Source organism: Gekko japonicus, unplaced genomic scaffold, assembly GCF_001447785.1.
Source record: "Gekko japonicus isolate JY-2015 unplaced genomic scaffold, Gekko_japonicus_V1.1 scaffold3, whole genome shotgun sequence".
NCBI lineage: Eukaryota > Metazoa > Chordata > Lepidosauria > Squamata > Gekkonidae > Gekko > Gekko japonicus.
In genome coordinates, this window is record NW_015170887.1 from 1,078,563 (window position 1) to 1,089,305 (window position 10,743).

A 10,743-nucleotide genomic window follows, 5' to 3' on the forward strand; every position below is an offset into this window, starting at 1 on the left:
CAGCAGGAAATGCAGATTTAGGCCAAGTGGAGCCTTTCACAGCTGCCTGCTGATAGTCCAGTCTTTTGGGATAGAAAAGACTAAAAGCCAAGCTGAAACTGCTCCAGACAGTGCTTCACAACATTTGCAACCTTTCTATTTATTACATTTCTTTTAAAAAATCTTGTCCTTCCAGTTGGCAGAGTTTAAATATGCAAAGGAAGTGGAGCACTGACTGTTTAGAGAAAAATAAGTAAGTTTATTAAAGAAGAACAAACTGTTATAGAACACAGAAGAGAGAGAACCTTGACTGTCTAACCTAACTACTGAAGGAGGAACAACAACAGAAACTCTGCAGGTGCAGGAAGTCTCCAGAAGAGCCGATTAGGAGACAGGAAGGGCACAATTTGAAAATGTGGGAAGTCACTAATCTAGTTGTGCTAACTAGCAGTCCAGCTGTCCCCCTGTAGGGTGATCTTCAGAGCTTCTTCATAAAACTGCACTATAGACCTTGTATATTCTAACAGTTCCAAGGAATTCAGGGCAGCATACGCAGTGCTCTCCTCCTTTCAAATTATTCAGGCAAAACCCATGTGACCAGTTAGTTTTTTGGACAGGAGATGAAGACATAGTCTAAATAAATAAATAGTTTAGGCTGAGATCAGCTAACAAACTCCCAAAGTGCTTTTTGGCTTTACATAGCAGCTGCCATGGTGCTGAGGCACAGAAGATTTAAATCTCCCTCCAGTAGCATTTCCCCAATTAAACCCATTTAAGCCTGGTTCAGGGGGGGAAAAGCAGTGACCTGTATTATGCCTGTCTTATTCTCTGTCAGAACAGCTGAGGAAACAATGTAGGGTGGGGGAAGAGAGAAGAAGAAGAAGAAGACTTTAAAAGGGGTAACTTCTCTGATATGAGGGGACATGTGAGGAAGAAAATGAAAGGAAAAGTAGAAAGGGTCAAAACCATTGGGGAAGCTTGGAGACTATTTAAAACTACAATCCTAGAGGCTCAGAAAAAATATATACCGCAGGTTAGGAAAGGCACAAATAGGTATAGGAAAAAACCCTGCATGGTTAACTAACAAAGTAATAGAAGCTGTAAAAGATAAGAAGGATTCCTTTAAGCGGTGGAAAGCTAGTCTCAGTGAGGTTGATAAAAGGGAACACAGGCTGTGGCAAATAAAATGCAAGTCTGTGCTCAGGCAGGCCAAAAAGGAATATGAGGAGCATATAGCAAAAATTATAAAGACCAACAATAAAACTTTCTTCAAATGCATTAGAAGTAGGAAACCAGCCAGACGACCAAGGGGTAAAAGGAGTATTGAAGGATGATAGGGAAATGGCTGAGAAGCTAAATGCATTTTTTGCCTCCGTCTTCACTGTGGAAGATGAGAAGTGCTTGCCCACTCCAGAACCACTGATTTCAGGAGCGGTGCTGAGAGACCTGAGTCAGATTGAGGTGACGAGAGAGGAGGTCCTACGACTGATAGACAACTTAAAAACTGATAAATCACCAGGCCCGAATGGCATACATCCAAGAGTTCTGAAAGAACTCAGATGTGAAGTTGTGGATCTTCTGACAAAAATATGTAATCTTCATTAAAATCTGCCTCCATTCCTGAGGACTGGAAGGTAGCTAATGTCACTCCCATCTTTAAAAAGGGTTCCAGAGGAGATCCGGGAAATTACAGGCCAGTCAGTCTGACGTCGATACCGGGTAAATTGGTGGAAACCATTATTAAGGAAAGAATTAGTAGGCACATAGATGAACAAAACCTATTGAGGCAGACTCAACATGGGTTCTGTAAGGGAAGATCTTGTCTCACTAACCTATTAGTGTTCTTTGAGGGGGTGAACAAACATGTGGACAAGGGGGATCCAATAGATATTATTTACCTTGACTTCCAGAAAGCTTTTGATAAAGTTCCTCATCAAAGGCTCATAAGTAAGCTCAAAAATCATGGGATAAAAGGACAAGTCCTTTTATGGATCAAAAACTGGCTAATTAATAGAAAACAGAGAGTGAGTATAAATGGGCAGTTCTCCCAGTGGAGGGGGGTAAGCAGTGGGGTACCACAGGGATCAGTACTTGGTCCACTGCTTTTTAACTTGTTCATTAATGATTTGGAGTTGGGAGTAAGCAGTGAAGTGGCTAAATTTGCGGATGATACAAAGTTGTTCAGGGTGGTGAAAACCAGTGAGGATTGTGAGGCACTCCAAAGGGATCTGTCAAAGATGGGCAAGTGGGCGTCAACATGGCAAATGGGGTTCAATGTGGCCAAGTGCAAGGTGATGCACATTGGAGCCAAAAATCCTAAATATAAATACACATTGATGGGGTCTGAACTGGCAGAGACTGAGCAAGAGAGAGATCTTGGAGTTGTAGTGGATAACTCACTGAAAATGTCGAGACAGTGTGTGACTGCAATAAAGAAGGCCAATGCTATGCTGGGGATTATTAGGAAGGGTATTGTAAACAGATCAGCCAATATCATAATGCCGCTATATAAATCCCATCAGTGGCTATTAGCCACAAGTTATAATTAGGAACTCACAGGCTGGGGCAGGTGATGCACTGTATTCTTGGTGCTTGGGGGGGGGGTAACAGTGGGAGGGCCTCCTGATGGCACCTGGTGTTTTTGGCCACTGTGCGACAGAGTGTTGGACTAGATGGGCCATTGGCCTGATCCAACATTGGCTTCTCTTATGTTCTTATGTTCCGAAGAAGAAGAGTTGGATTTATACCCCGCCCTTCACTCGGAGTCTCAGAGCAGCTTACAAACTCCTTTCCCTTCCCCTCCCCACAACAGACACCCTGTGAGGTAGGTGGGGTTAAGAGAGCTTTGACAGAAACTGCTCTTTTCAAGAACACCTCTGACAGAACTGATTGATTGATTGATTTGATTTATATCCTGCCATCCCCGCCAAAATGGGCTCATGTTCCAGCTCAACTATGGCTTGCCCAAGGTCATCCAGCAGCTGCAAGTGGAGGAGTGGGGAATCAAGCCCGGTTCTCCCAGATTAGAGTCCACACACTTAATCACTACACCAAACTGGCTAAACTGCCATCCCCGCCAAAATGGGCTCATGTTCCAGCTCAACTATGGCTTGCCCAAGGTCATCCAGCAGCTGCAAGTGGAGGAGTGGGGAATCAAGCCCGGTTCTCCCAGATTAGAGCCCACACACTTAATCACTACACCAAACTGGCTAAATCTGCCTTCCCTAACAAAATGGCCCAAGTCGTCATCAGCTTCCCCATCCCTGCTTTGGAAATAAGAAATCCAGAAATGATTTCCAGTTTCCACCGAACAATTCTACATTTACATCTCAAAAACAAAACAAAAACAAAAAAACAAGCAAAACATCAGCTTTTTGCTATTATACGTAACATTTGTTTTTATTGGGTTTTGTATCATGCATTCCAATGTCAAAGACCTCATGAAGGTATATTATAGTTTGTAAATCAAATTTTAAATCTCATTTCCCTGAAAATGAAATCCAGTCTGATGAGAAGTGTATAATGTTTTCAGATTACTCCAGACTCTACATGGGAAGCAGAGATTGCAGAAGCCAGCCTCGTGGTGCTTTAGTACCCTGAACAGAGGAGGACACACAATCCCCCAGGAGCCACCTCTCTGCTCTTGCACAGCTCAACAGAACAGGGTTGTGCAGAAGAACCTCCTGGCAGACTACGTCCACATTTCCAATGGTGCCCCCCACAAACGCCACTTCTAATGCAAATTAAAGAGCTGTGCATTTTGCTTTAAGTGGACATATAGAATAGCAGTCCATTACTCTTTATTAGTCTTAATTATAATTCTAAAACTGATTACATTATTCCTATGTTTCCAATAATGATTAAGAATAATGGGAAACTACACTGGACTTGGCCTTTTGCTCTCTCCATTCACAGTCATACCTGCCAAACTCCCCTGATGCACAGCTTGGGCCATGGCCACAACCCATCCCTGATGCCAAAGTAACTCACCAATACCTTTAAAGAAATCTCAAGAGTTTCCAATTTTCCATTGTTTGTTTAAGTTTATATCCTGCCCTATCCTGCAGTGGTTCCATTTCCCTTGTTTCAGGCTGTGCTTGGATCAGTCAGGATTTCAACAATACCATGCCATATCATTCCAGGTTGGTACTGAATAACTGAAATCTTCTTTAGGAATTTATAAATGCATCCCAGTTTCCAAAACTGGAACAAAATCAGTACTTTCCCAGTATAGTACTGCTGTTGGATGTGTCATTCATAAGTTGTCATCCACTTCTAAGTTCATTTCAAAGTTTGCAACATCCCTGACTACAATCTTGATAACCCTTTTGGTAAGGGAGGGCCAGGGGGTCCTGTTCCATTCACAGCCTCACAGAACTTTCGGAGCTTGGTTGAATTCTGAGTCCTGAATGCCAATGCAATGACCTCCATTTTGGGGCTTGCCCTGCTCCAGTAGCAGTATTGCAAAGACTCACAGGCCAGGGATGCTGCGATGCTTGATCAACATCTGAACTTGTTGCTGTTGTTGTTAGTCAGTTGTATCCGACTCTTAGCAATTCTATGTGCTAGCTCTCTCCACGTTTTCCAATATTTTACTGTTTCTTTGAGTCATTCCATGCTCAGGCTGGTGTCAACTGTGTTCTTTGGTGACCCGGTTTCCTTTTGCCCTGAACCCACAAGTATAAATGCTTTTTCTAGCAATCTGAACTTACCATGATCAAATGGTTCATTTTGTGTGAGTTGAGCCCCTCACCACATCGCCCCAAATGTTTTTGCTCACTGTTTGATTTGGAAACCATGCCAAGCAGCTTTCACCCACCCCCAACCATTTTCACTTCCCAAGAGGCAGTGCGAGAAAGAGCATGTGCCAATTGTTTCACATTGGTCAGTTCACCAGCCCTTTCTATTTGCAAGCACAGCTCTGATGCACCTCTTTTGGTAAATGGCCTCATTAAGTCACTAACTGTGAATTGTAATTATTTGGTATACTTAAAGAATGTGGTAAAGAGCAGATAGGGAGGTGGTGCTGGTAGCAGATGGAGGAAGCTGTGGGAAAGCAGTAGGTTTACCAACTTCTAGTTGGAATTTGGGATTTTCCTGGAATTCCAATTGCTCTCCAGACTAGTGATCTGTTCCCCTGGAGGAAATGGCAGCTTCAGAGGGCAGAATTTGTGGTACTCCACAGAGATCACATCCCTGCTTTGCTCCCACCCCAAACTCCACCCTTTCCAGGCACTGCCCCCAATTCTCCAGGAATTTCTCAAGCCAGAGTTGGCAGCCTTAGAAAGCAGCTATGTGATTACACATGGAGAGTCATCTCTCTCTTTGTTGCATGACTGAATGTATGTACAGACTGTTTGAACATAGGCAAACAATTTGTGAAACCTTGGACCTTGCTGACCACAATTGGTTGGTGAGCTGAACTTTGGCTATAGCCTTAATTAAAATGGAGACCAGGTAGCCATGGCTGCTCCCCCCATCATTCCTCTGTGTTTTCCCACCCTGCTCTTCCCCCCCACATGCAATAGTGAGTGGGATAATGCAAGTGGGGAGGGGAACTGATAGGGGAAAAGAGGAAGTGTGGGTGAGAGCTTTCTCCTCATTCCCTTCCTTTATTAATGAGAGGAATACAGGTCCTCTGTATTGCAGCTCTGCAGTGCCAAGGATAGAGAGATGGGGCTGCAGGGTACAAGTAACTGTTTACCCTGCTACTGCAGTGAGATAGAAATGCAGCCAAGACTCACCTAAAATGGCACTTTGCGGCCACGGACTCTGGAGCAGGCTGGAGGAGATTTTCTTGCCCTTAGCTGAGCAGCCAGCAAGGATGGGCGCCTCAAGCCACCGCGCTGGCCATCCATGCCATCTCAGGGACAGGGCTGTTTGGTGGGTGAAGGTTTTGGTGGGCTCTACATATGGATTGTATAGGGCCTGCTCTGTTCTATTTAAACCGTGCGGCCTTGTGGGTCCAGCAGCATGGTTTTTTCCCAGATCCACACTCTCCCTCCTGTTTTTGATATTCTGTGAAAGGGAGATTTTCTTGCCCTTAGCTGAGCAGCCAGCAAGGATGGGCGCCTCGAGCCACCGCGCTGGCCATCCATGCCATCTCAGGGACAGGGCTGTATGGTTTTTCCCCAGATCCACACTCTCCCTCCCATTTTTGATATTCTGTGAATGTATGCTTTAATTGTCACAGCTTGGTGGTGGTTTTGCACATTTGACAGATCCTTTTGGGTGCCCACCTCCCCCGTTTGGGGACTCCCTCATGGGGTCTTGGGGTTTGAGCCACCACACGGTATGCCCAGCTTGGGGCTGTGCACAGGCTCACCCCAGGTGACAAATGGTGCCACTCAGTGGCTGCCACCCTTGTGATACCACATATATTTGTTACTCCCAGGTTTTTCCCAGCAGGCAGGCTGAGGAGTGTGTTATTGAGCAGCAGGTGGGTCGCTCAATTTTTGGATCCGCCCACATGCTCCGCTAAGGCTCCATGGTCTGTAATCAATAAAAAGCTGTGGTCCCTTTTATTCCAAAGTTGGTGTTGTGCAATTATTACTCTCCGCAAGACTTCTCCTTACTAAGCCCTGGGCCCGCAAGCAGGCAGCAAGGAACCATCATTTCCAGGGAGCAGAACAGTTTCACTCGTCTGCTGCCAGGCTGTCCAGGTGTCCCCCAGCATACATCCTCCTGCAACTACAGTTCTATCCCACCTTGGGTCTTAGGATGTCCAGAAGAAAATTGGCTGTATAAATATGTTTAATAAATAAAGGCAGCATTATTAGGAGTCCTAGCCACCTTCTAGTACCTGAGTAAATCTGAGCAAAAAATTACAGATTTTGCAACAGATTGCCTAAAATGTCCAAATTAAGTATATCTGGAATGCAGATGATATGCAGCTAATGCAAAATGTCCAAATTAAGTATATCTGGAATACAAATTATGTTATGCAGCTAATTCCTTTGTAACCCAGATGCAGACGGAGGCATGGGTCTAATCTCTTTAAGACTTGTGTAGGACAGATTCCAGCAGTCATAGTTTTTTTTTCCTCCAAGCTAAACTGGCCCAAATGCCACTCTTAAAATCCCTGAACTCTTGTTCTCTCCTGTGTCTGGTCTGAATATTGGCCAACAGAGCCTGTACTGTTTGTTCTGTGATAACTGTACTCTTTATTAGCAGCCAATAAGTGACTCATTGGCTAAATATAACTGCCTAGCACTATAATACCTCTCAGACATCGGAAACATCCCTTAAAGTGCTAGAAGATATCCAGACTGTTCATCTAAATCCAGGTCCAAGGCCTAAATATGCAACTGGATGTGTTATTTCCTGGGCTAATGTCTGCTGAAATGAAGAGGCGGCCAAGACAACTGCAGCTCTCTCTGAGGCTAAGTGACCAAACTGTGAGCCACTCCAGTCAGCTGGTCAGGAGAGCAAGAGCTCTGAGGATTCTTTGCTCACAGAGGCCAGATCTGCTGACACTCCATCAACAATGGCTGATTCCACACAAAATGTGGCTTCCTTCGTGAGAAACACTCACAGGGTTAACTTCTTTGAATGCCTGCCCTGAGACAAATGGATTGTGTTTAGGTACTGCTGCTGGGAAGGGAAGGGGGGGGAGGCCCCCTTTTTATTATTCCGAGGTGCATTTTAATTTGCACAAGCGACATTGTGTCTGTGATGGATTGCGTGGAGGGAAACATTACAGCCCAGCGAGCTTGGCAAGGGGGGAAAAATAAGGGAGATATGGGGAGGATTAAAAACAGCCTCTTGCAATGCTGAATTCTGATAAGGGGGTCTCAGGAGTTTTCAGAACCGGAGCTGGTAGAATTCAGAGCAGAAGGAAATCAGGGCTCAGCTAGATGGAAATGGGAAAGGGACACAAGCCCCCTTCTTCAGCCCCTCTGTGTTCCTGGCCTTCCCTTGCTTTGCCCACACTCAGCTTTCTGTCTAACAGCAACACTGAATAATCTGCTGCTAAAAACCGGGGGGGATCATGAATGAATTAACCCTCCCAGTCAAGCTGTGAAGTGCCTCAACCGTTTCCCTCCCTTTTCCTGATGGAGCACTGAAACTCAGTGACCTGTCCAAGGCCCCACAAGAAGGCCCAGGAGGCACAAATCACAGGGAAAGCGGAAGAGGGAGGGCATCATCTCATATCCAAGCCACTTGCCCAGCCTACTATGCTGCTCTTCTAGTTGCCGTCTTGTTGCCATACAGAAGCTTTTTGCCTTTAAGGATTGCATGGCAGGCAAAAATTCAGCAGTTACACCTTTTTTCATTATTGTACTGCCATGGTAGGGGAGATCTACCTGTTGAATTTTGATTACAGGGACAGAGGCTATATAAGAGGAAAGAAAGGCTGTTGCTATTCAGATCTGGATCTATGCCTCCCTTCACTTCTGTTGCTATAACCTATAATTATAAAAGGATCAATTGGCCTGTCTATGGCATGCTTGACTCCTCAGAAAAATAAAGCTGTGAATCTCAAAACTGTTCACCAGCTTCAGGACAATTGTGGGAGTTGCGCTGCCAAAAGTGAAGGGACTCAGAACCTCCTGCTATTTGTAATGGAATCCTAAGGTTGTTTGTTTGTTTATGGCAGGCGTAACTCCGCAGGAAAAAAATCTACTAGGAGTCTTATCCTCAGCCACCCTATCCAGGTTTTGGGACTTGGAGTGCTAAAGATGAGGGGAATTGCAACATCCTAGCCAATGTTATCACAAGAAACCATCCACCTCCATGTTATTTGCAATAGAAGCCAAGGTTATTTGTTTGTGGTAGGCATAACACATCAGAAGATAAAGGCAGGTATTTGAAAATTGGCCACCAGCCAAAAAGTGCCAAAAATGAAGGGTATTGAATACCTCCCAGCCAGGGGTCATTTCGTAGAAAAAGAGGTGCAGGAGCTCATTAGCATAACTTATTTGCATATGCCACAACCCCTGACATCACCGGAAGTATGTCAGAAGGCAACACCCACCGCTCAGGCTCCACTGGACTGTTTTGGATTGCTAGCTATTGGGGTGGGGGGGGGATGTGCAGATCTGCCCTCACTGAAGAGGGAGCGCTTGTACCTGAATAAAACTTGGTCTTAAAGGTGCCACTGGACTGTTTTGGATTGCTAGCTATGGGGGGGAGGGGAATGCACAGATCTGCCCTCACAGAGGAGGGAGAGCTTGTACCTGAAGGTGGGGGGGGGCTCTGCAACTTACCTGGCTGCTTCTTGCTCCTCCTGCCCCGACTGAGGGCTGCTGGGAGCAGGGGGCGGGGCTTGTTGTATGTGCCCGCCCCCATGGCTCCTTACTGCCGGAGGTCCGCTCCTGTGCGCTCCCGCAGGAAATGACCCCTGCTCCCAGCACAGATTAGCTCTTGAACAAGCCTCCACTATTTGCAATGGAAGCAAAGCATTACTCACAAGAACCTGGGAGGGCAGGCAGCACAGACATGGAGAGTGGAAAACACTCTGTTACAAACCAAAGGGGTTCAATAACTTCTCTAGCCCATCAGAGCCTGTGTGGGAGAGTAGTTCAGGTGTCTGACTAGGATCTGGAATACCTGGGTTCAAATCCCTGCTCTGCCACTGAAAGTTGCTGGCTAGTCTTGAGCCAGTCACACACACTCAGCCAGATTACCTCACAGGGTTGTTGTGAGGATAAAATGAAAGAAAACAATGCAAGGCGCTTTGAGAAAGGCGAGGGAGATATTTATTATAAATCTAATTTTGGCTACGTTTTGCAAAAAACAATGATCTCTCTGGCTGTTGCGTCATCTAGTATTGCTACAACTCTTTTGACAGGAGGCATTCAGTATGACTCATTTTGACTCATTCAGTATTCAAAGTACTGTTAAATATTGTGAGCACAGTAAAATTTAGGGATGGGATGGCAAATGGAGTGAGTGGGCACACTTCTAGTAATTAGTATTTGTTATCCTGATAATAATTAACATTTGTTATCCTGTGATGTGGTGATGATCATTAGTTTAGGTAAAGGTAAAGGTTTCCTTTGCTCGAAAGCCAGTAGAATCCATTAGTTTAGGTTCCTTTAAATGAGAATCAGAGTCAAACAGGAGAGATTGTGGACAGGATCTCCCATTGTTTATGACTTAAAATCATCTTGTAGTGTCAGATTTGATTGGAGCAGCTGTGTGGACAGAGGGTGTTGAACCACTTTCCACATGCCATTTTCCTGATCTAAATCTTCCCTTGAACTTGCTGTTGGCTCAGGAGACAGATGCGGGTACAGCATCAAGTCTAGAGTTCCTTGTGCCTGATTTAAAGTTAGAAATAAAAAGTCAGGCAATCCAACTGTCAAGAATCCCCAATCCAAGGGATTCTTGGTACTAGCTGGCAGAGCACAAAATTACAAAAAACCTGGTGGTGTGTGTCCACACACTCACCAGTTCTGGTATCTGCTGCCAGCCCCTTGGACTACCCACACAGTCAGAAGCTAAGGGACAGGCTTCTAACCCTACTGGGATCAATCAAGAAACTCAACCTTGCGAGTTAGACCACTTGCAGAATGAATTTCCACAACGATTAACTTGATAGGTGGACTCTTAAGGTCTAAGGTACTGGAACAGGATTGAGGAACCTGAAACACATAATACGCCAAGTATAATCAAAGGATATTTATTAAAGTGTGCAAGAATATTTCAAAAGAAATTAAGCAGTGAGAACTAAAACAACAACAAAAAACCCCTACAGTTAAAATACTAGCTACACATTAGGTCAGTAACTCATAGTCACCAGATGTTACCCTTCTGGGT